A 9,261-nucleotide genomic window follows, 5' to 3' on the forward strand; every position below is an offset into this window, starting at 1 on the left:
CTCAATTGCTTACAGTCACTATTAATGCGGATTTTGAGTGCTTGTTTAATTCACTAGTGGCTCAGAAACCTGTTTTAAAGCCTGATTTGCAATTTTGTTATGTCCTACTGCCAGCAGTAAATATTTTAGAGATATTATCAAGATCATGCTGTAAACATGTTGTTCTCTTGAAAATTATTTTTGGAATCAATTGACATTTCCAGAAAGTCATATTATCTTTTTTTTCTGTTGGGTTTAATTAAAATGATCAGATCCTCTTCCAAGAGTTAAGTCCAAATACTAGTTCTCAGCATTTTATGTAATCATGATTAAACAAATCCAGTTCTTCAATGCAATGAAGGCCGTTTCACTGGCTAGAATGTTTTCTATGGATGAAAACCTGACATTATAATAGTTATATTTACCTGGGATTGATTTATAGGGCATTTTTAGTGATATGCTAAGCTCTGCATGCTGTTTAAAATTTCTTATTGTACTCACTCCCTTCCTAAATAAATTGTACACATTTGGGATAACCAGCTGGTCATGTAGCCTATATCTGTAAAAAAAAAAAAAAAAAAAAAAAAAAAAAGGCAGCTTACAATACTCTAGCCTGACAACATTTCTAACACTCCAACAGCATCTTCCTTGGTTTAAAGAACATTTCCTTTCTCAAACTCCATTATCGTGACACAGAGCATTGATGCAGTGTGGAGGTTTAGGACAAAGGCAATGGAGGGCAGTGTTTTGTTTTGCTTCTTTCCACCACAATGCATCAGGAACAATAGGACAACTCTTGTGACCCATTCTGAAATAAAAGGCTGCTGAATCTCAAAGAGCAGCTTTTCTCCTATTGTTTTCGAGGCCTGCTGCACCATTGACCAAAACAATGTAAGGTTTACTAGCATTTGGTTAGATATCCTAGTTGATGAAACAACAACAGCAACATTACTTTTACTACTAATATTGATCAAGTGAATAATTAAAGTTTTCATCTGTTTCTTTCCACACTTTGGAACTTGACCGGCAATAATTTGATTAGTTACATTATATGGCTCACTAATAACAGAACTGACTCTTATTTTTTAAAGCCAGATGTTTCCACAGGTTTATTGAGTCAAATGTATTGATTAAGAGAACATTGACATGACAACGATGAACTAAAAATGGAAAAGTTTTTTTTTTTTTAAACAAATTCACTTTTTTGAAGTTTACACAGAAACGTTTTACATGAACGGCCAAAACGCATAAAAAGTTGTCCGTGTTTATTTAAAAAAGGTGTCATGTAAAGGTCCACTGGCATTGCATGTTCATTTGCATGATAAAAATACCTCAATAATTCATAATTCATGTTCAAAATAAGATGATTTTGAGTTTAACAGAGACATTCATGTACATTTAAAAGTGAAATACAAAAAAAAAGTATTTTAAATGAGAGGATGGAGCATCTACTCTATACGTGTATTAAAAATATATATTTTTAATTCAATTAAATTTAATGTAAATAAAATAAAATAAAATTGTATTTTATTTTGCAAAAGCATTGCAACACCAATAACGATAACTATAAAAATAACTATAATGATAACTATATCAGCATCTACACCAGCGTATGATATCATTCTGATTATTCTAAGGGTACGTTTACTCGACAATGATGCACTAAAAACGGAAAAAAAATTTCTTTGCGTTTTTTTCATACAGATGACAACAATGTCAAAACGATCCCCACTCACACGGATCTATGAAAACGACTTAAATCGCTGTATTATTTATGCCAGGCCAGTAGTTGGCAATGTTACTTTGTAAAGAAACACTACGCACCTTTAGATTGAACACAAAATACGCATGCGCATGACGTCACAGTATTCACAAATTATTGTTTTTGTAGTTTACACTGAGACGTTTTACAGACATTTTTAAAAAACGAGCACTTTGAAACACGTTTTCAAATGTTTGCATTTCCAGGACCCCAAAACGCTGTTATCATGTAAACGCATGGCAAAAACATAAAGTTTGCCAGTTGAAAACGGTGTCGTATAAAAGGCCCCAAAGTGTGCGCTGCAGTTTGTCGTCGTCTGCTTTATATGCTCAAGCTATTTAAAACAGGATAGATTCTGATTGGCTGTCAATGTTTTTATTGTTCATCAGCTGGAAAAAAATCGTTATTGTTATAGCTGTGGTGTGGACTCTGCTATTATTTTATATATATAATTTTTTTTAGAACTATATATTTAGCGTTATATACAGTATATTGTCCTTTGAGTCATTTGGGTCAACCATCACAAATCCAAACCATTAGCAGCACCTATTGAGAAATGAAACATACCCTCTGTCCCATGCCACACATCATGTGAAGGTGAAGTGTTTCATTACTGTCTTTTATCATGTTCCTCTGGTGATGTCTCAGAGACCCCGCATGAGAAACTCACCCGTCTCTTTGTCTGTCATTCAGCGGATCTTGTTTTAGGCTGATGGGAGAGAGGCAGCCAGGTTCCCACAGAGGTGTGGAGCGTTTATCGGCTAGGTAAGTTAACCGTTCCTAAATGCTGATGTTTGATAAGAGCGAGTGAGTCACAGCCAAGCCAACAAAGAGTTACTTTGTCAATTCTGTCACATAGACCCAAAATGCCTCTTTATTCAGGGAGACAAGAGGTGGTTTTTCCTCCTCTGTAATCTGTTGCTATACATCAGATACTCTATCTGGAACTGAGAGAGCTCTGTTAGTTCTTCTCTTACATGAAGGGCATTTAGCCCAAAACACCTATACTGAGACATGTAAGGTTGTATTGTATAGAACAGCAACATGATACATTGTGTGCTTAAGATTTGACTTAGTCAAATCTTTTTTTTTGTCTTTTTTTTTTTTTTTTTTTGTCGTCAGCACTAACATGCATGTTAAACCCTTTTTAAAAAACTACAATCCAATCCCAGTGTACTGTTTCTATGTGTGTACCCATACAGCACTTTTCCTTAGGCCTGCGCTTCCATGTTCTCCTATTGACTTGAGCTTTCAGATGTCATCAGGAATCGTGTTTAATCCCACACCAAGCGTGACTAAGTCTCAAAAATGTAAATCAATGCTGTTTTCAGAAAAACAGAAAGAAAAGAAGAATACATAGGTCTGCAAATTCAAAAGGCTTGTGACTTTACATAAACAAGCTATTATTATCAGACTTTCACAATGTGACAATTCTCACCTGGCAGACAATAAACAAATGAAAACTGTCTATCTATCTATCTATCTATCTATCTATCTATCTATCTATCTATCTATCTATCTATCTATCTATCTATCTATCTATCTATCTATCTATCTATCTATCTATCTATCTATCTATCTATCTATCTATCTATCTATCTATCTATCTATCTATCTATCTATCTATCTATCTAACTGTCCGTCCATCCCTCCCTCCCTCCCTCCCATTCATCTATCCATCCATCCATCCATCCATCCATCCATCCATCCATCCATCCATCCATCCATCCATCCATCCATCCATCCATCCATCCATCCATCCATCCATCCATCCTTTTGTTAGTCTGTTGTAGTAGGGAGGTTAAGCCCAAAAAATAGGCCTTTGACTTCAAGTCATGATGCAAAGGTCGTCTTTGGTATGGAAGTACCTTAGGGTCATACAAATAAATTTATCCTAAGACACAAGTGAGATCACACTTTGTATCAGAAATAAACAGGTTTTTTCAAAAATGGCCGCCAATGCGCCGAAAATACTCTAGAGCCCATATCTTTGCTTTTGTTATCACTATAATGACAAATTTGGTGTCAAAGTGTACATTTTGGGGGTCAAGGAATCCAATAAAATTGGTTTCAAGTTTAAAACAACTAAAATTTTCCCCATACCATGACAATTGGGGGTAAATATGCACATTTCACATAAAAATTGTGTCATCAGAGTGACTTTACTTATCTTTTCCTTCAAAAACTTTAATTTTGTATTTAAGCAGTGCAGCTACTTCTGTACATTACATTTGTCCTAAGTAGCATGAGATTTCGACCAGTCAGTTGTAGCCTATAGCAAATCAGTTCCTGCAACAACACATCCCATCTGCACCAGGAGCTGTGACAGCTGTTGAAGGTCAGAGGTGACAGGTTAACACTTTGTGGTTCGTATGACTTCCTCATTAAATAGAAAAATGCTTTTAATGTTAGATAACTAGTAACTAGCTAGCTATTAACTAGTTAGCTTCATTATAACTAGGTCGCTAGTAACTAGTTAGCTTCATCATAACTAGCTAGTGACTAGTTAGTGTCATTTTTATTGAAGCAAGCACATAGCCTACATGTTGCTAGCTAGTTAGCTAGCTTCATTATTTGATATTTTTTACTTTTGCGAATGCTTGTTAATGCTCATATTATCTCTCTTATGATGTTAAAGCAACTTAATTTCTTTTTTCAGATTAGCCATAATGGAATGCCGTGACTGGAGTTTATGCTTCCTATGTCAGTCCGCCCTAAAGATTGAAAAAAGATCCCTCTTAAACCGAGGACCGTGACGTCGCACGGTATGGCGCAGCCGGGGCCCCACCCTGGAGCCAGGCCCGGGGTTGGGGCTCGTATGCGAGCGCCTGGTGGCCGGGCCTCCCCCCACGGGGTCCGGCCGGGCTCAACCCGAAGGAGTGACGTGGGGCCGCCTTCCCATGGGCTCACCACCTGCAGGAGGGACCGTAAGGGGGTCAGTGCTGAGAGGATCGGGCGGCAGTCGAAGGCGGGGGCCTCGACAACCCGATCCCTGGACATGGAAGCTAGCTCTAGGGACGTGAAACGTCACCTCACTGGCGGGGAAGGAGCCTGAGATTGTGCGTGAGGTTGAGAGGTTCCGACTAGAGATAGTCGGGATCACCTCTACGCACGGCTTGGGCTCTGGAACCACACTCCTCGAGAGAGGATGGACTCTTCACCACTCTGGAGTTGCCCATGGTGAGAGGTGGCGGGCTGGTGTAGGTTTGCTTATAGACCCCCAGCTCAGCCGCCATGTGTTGGAGTTCACCCCGGTGAACGAGAGGGTCGTTTCCCTGCGCCTTCGGGTCGGGGATAGGTCTCTCACTGTCGTGTGTGCCTACGGGCCAAACGGCAGTGCAGAGTACCCGGCCTTCTTTGGGTCTCTGGGAGGGGTGCTGGAAAGTGCTCCAACTGGGGACTCCGTCGTTCTACTGGGGGACTTCAATGCCCACGTGGGCAGTGGCAGTGACACCTGGAGTGGCGTGATTGGGAGGAACGGCCCCCCTGATCTGAACCCGAGCGGTGTTTAGTTATTGGACTTCTGTGCTAGTTACAGTTTGTCCATAACGAACACCATGTTCAAGCATAAGGGTGTCCATCAGTGCATGTGGCACCAGGACACCCTAGGCCGTAGGTCGATGATCGACTTTGTGGTCATTTCATCTGACCTGCGGCCGTATGTTTTGGACACTCCAAGAGAGGGTAAAGAGAGGGGTGGAGCTGTCAACTGATCACCACCTGGTGGTGAGTTGGATCCGATGGCGGGGGAGGAAGCTGGACAGACTCGACAGACCCAAGCGTACTGTCTGCTGGGAACGTTTGACCGAGTCTCCTGTCAGAGAGATCTTCAACTCCCACCTCCGGTGGAGCTTCGACCGGATCCCGAGGGAGGCTGGAGATATTGAGTCCGAGTGGACCATGTTCTCCACCTCCATTGTCGAAGCGGCCGCTCGGAGCTATGGCCGTAAGTTCTCAGGTGCCTGTCGAGGAGGCAATCCCCGAACCCGGTGGTGGACACCGGAAGTAAGGGATGCCGTCAAGCTGAAGAAGGAGTCCTATCGGGCATGAAAAGCATGAAGAGTCTGTGAGTCCAGTAAAAACATGGCGCATGAGTGACAAGTCCACCACACTCGCTTTACCCAGACCCTCAACATCATCATGTGAACCATTTGATAAACTGTGTCTCTTCTGTGGTGAAGTGGGCAAAAAAAAGGAACTGAGGAGGGCTGCTACCCTTGGCTTGGATAGAAAAGTGAAAGAATGTGCTCAGGTGGTGGGTGACAGGCATCTATTGGCTGAACTAGCTGCTGGTGACATGGTTGCTATTAATGCTGTTTATCATCGTCCATGCCTGACTAGGCTCTATAGAAAAGCAGAAACTGTTGGATGTGACTCAACTGAAAGTAATGCAACTCAGGTCATCAGAGCACATGTCCTCAATGAGTTGCTCGAATACATCATGGACTATCGTTGCTCAGGGGAATCACTGGCAATGTCTGACTTGACAGCCCTCTATGACGAGCGCATTGCTGATCTTGGATTTCCAAACATCAAATGCAACACCACACGCCTTCGGAAGGATATTGAACGCCTGATTCCTGACATCAGATCAGTACAAATAAATCGTGTCTGGTCCATTGTATTTGATGATGACCTGAGCAAAGCTGTTGCTAACATGAAAAACAACACTTCTACCGATGTCTCCATCATCTTCAAAGCAGCCAAAATCCTTCGGCAAGAGTATCTCCCCATGAAGCATGCTTTTACAGGTGCCTTCTCAACTTCCTGTGAAGCTGATTCTATCCCTCCCATGCTGAGATCGTTCTTACACATGCTTCTTGATGGATCAGGTATTGATCAGCCACCTCCTGGACCTGAGAAGTTCCAGGCTGCAACATCCATTGGGCAGCAAATAATTTTCAACTCTGTAAGATGCAGATCCAAGAAACATGGCAGTGTTCCTCGTCACATAAGAGAGAGGGAAACACCAGCTTCGCTATATCTGGCAATGAAACTACACCAGCAAAGTGGTAGTAGATATCTGGTGGAGGCCATGCATAAAAGAGGAATGTGTGTCATATGACCACTTGAAAACATTTAGCATAGATATAGCGAATTCAGTGATCAGTCACTAGGAGCAGATTGGTGTCGTGGTCCCACCTCAGGCAGTCCACTGAATAAAACGGCCGATTTTGTCAAATAGGGTGTCAAATTTCGTTCAACCTACCCTCCATTAGATGGCAGACATGTCATACTTCATCCGCGACTCAAAAAAACGTCATGCTTCTATACAAAATCTTCGAGCTAGAGTGCATTGAATCAGTGCGAACAAAAGCGGAGCTAGTGTGCGAGTGAGCCATTTTATCAGAGCAATATTGTCAACGTCAGCGAGTATTTGCATTATATTATTATTATTATTATTATTATTATTATTATATCTAATGGCATCAATAAAGCTTACCCGCAATGAAGTGTTGGGTCTTCTATTCGTGGACCCTGATGAAGGGGAATATCTGCCTGATTCTGAAAGTGAAAGTATAGCCCTACACCAAGCACAAACGGTGAATCCTTTGCCCAATTTAGATGGTCCTTTACCCAATGTCAGTGGTGGGAACAATGTTTCTCGGGGTCGGAGTGTTCATCGCGAAGTTAGCAGGCGTGTTAGTGTTGTGGGGAACGAGGTGGGAGATTTTTACCGTGTGTGCCTCTCCACAATCGTGGCGACAGTATTGTGGTGGAGACTTTGTTTGTCTAATGCCACTGGGTATGTTAGACGAGGTCGAAGTATTCATAGGACAGTTAGGGGGCAAGGTGGAGGCAGGGTGGGGAGTCGCAATGACAATGACAGTAGTCCGAGCTGTGCACACTCGGCGCGTGCGCGAGGCAGATCTGGCCGTGCTGCTCCCAGCAGGAGCAGAGACGGTGTGACACTGGGCAGAGGGGCTATTATGCATAGTCTATCGCAAGCTGATGGGAATGCCGGCTTTTGAGTACTTGGCCAATGAGGATGATTTACTATAAGTAGTAAATAGAAAATCTCTACAGCAAAAGGCCAACCTCTACTTGCATTCGGTTTGTTTCTACCATTTATTAGTAATGATTTACACAGTTTGTTTACTACTTACTATTTACCTGAGCATTCAGTATTGTGCAATATAGCATACAGAAGGTGAGGGACATTTTGGGGGGAAAGAAGTGCTGCATTTGATCATTTTATCATTTAAACGTGACTTTTCATGAGAATTCTATAATCCAAGATGGCCGCCACCATAATGACGTCATAATATGCAAATTAGATGGGGAAATGTAATCCCTACATAAACTTTGGGTCTTCCTTAATATTTCTCTAATTTACAGAAAGTCTCTATCTTTTATCACTTTTAAGATATAGCCTTTTGAAATTAAGATGTCAAAATCGAACATTTTAGGAAAAAACCTCCCACCTCCCACGAAACACTGTGTGTTTGGCATGTGTTTTTTAATAAAAAATTGCATACTTCACCTCCAATTGTCATGGTAAGGACAACATTATTGTTTTTTAGTCTTGGAACCTATTTTATTGGACTCCTTGACCCCAAAAATGTACACGTTGATACCAAATTTGTCATTATAGCTATAACAGAAGCAAAGATATGGGCCTCTCAAGTATGGTCGGCGGCCATTTTTAAAAAATGTGCGTATATAAGATACAAAATGTGATCTCACGTGTGTCTTAGGATAAATTTATTTCTATGGCCCTAAGGTACTTCCATACCAAAGGGGACCTTTGCATCATGACTTGAAGTCAAAAGTCACTTAACCTCCCTACTATTGTGCAAACTACTGAATCTAGTTGTATTAGTAGTGTCCTTCATTGATGTGAACTTACATTTGGAAATAAACAACAGAAAATTGCTTTCGTCAGACCATTTAATGGGATCTTCAATCACAAATAAGTCTCACAATCTTTTGTAAGACAAATAATAATGCACTATCTTCATGCTTTGTTATGACCCACTGACTGATTTAATGAGATAAAGTGTTTTGTGTCTCCAGTGCAGCGCTGCATTCTCCAGTCATGAGGCGCAGTAACTGATGGCAGATGGCGGCTGTTGGCATTTGTACCCGGCTGGCGCCCAGACTGAGTCATGGAAAGCTTGGTGTGAGGCACAAACAGCTCTCAATCGACACTTTAAACCAACCATGGAGGACAATATCATAACCAGACTCAGAAATCACACAAAAGGTACATTTTTGATAGTGGATAGTGCAAACAGTTTCAGATTTAGTGTAATGTGTAACGCCTTTGGAGGTGTTAGCAGCCTTTTTTTGCTACAGCTTACTTGAATTAAAGAGCTAGACTTTTCAAGCAGATTGCCTGAAAGACAGCAGACCCAAAACAGATGAGCAGAAATTCTTTTTTTTTTTTTTCGGGATTCTCAGTGAACATCAGCTTTGAGTTCTGTATTAGCAATAAATTTCCAGTGCATTCATAGCTTGTCTGAGATGTGAGATAGCCTCAGCAGGTTGTAAAGTAAATCAAACCCTCATGTTGGTTT

Source organism: Scardinius erythrophthalmus (assembly GCF_964197995.2).
Source record: "Scardinius erythrophthalmus genome assembly, chromosome: 22".
NCBI lineage: Eukaryota > Metazoa > Chordata > Actinopteri > Cypriniformes > Leuciscidae > Scardinius > Scardinius erythrophthalmus.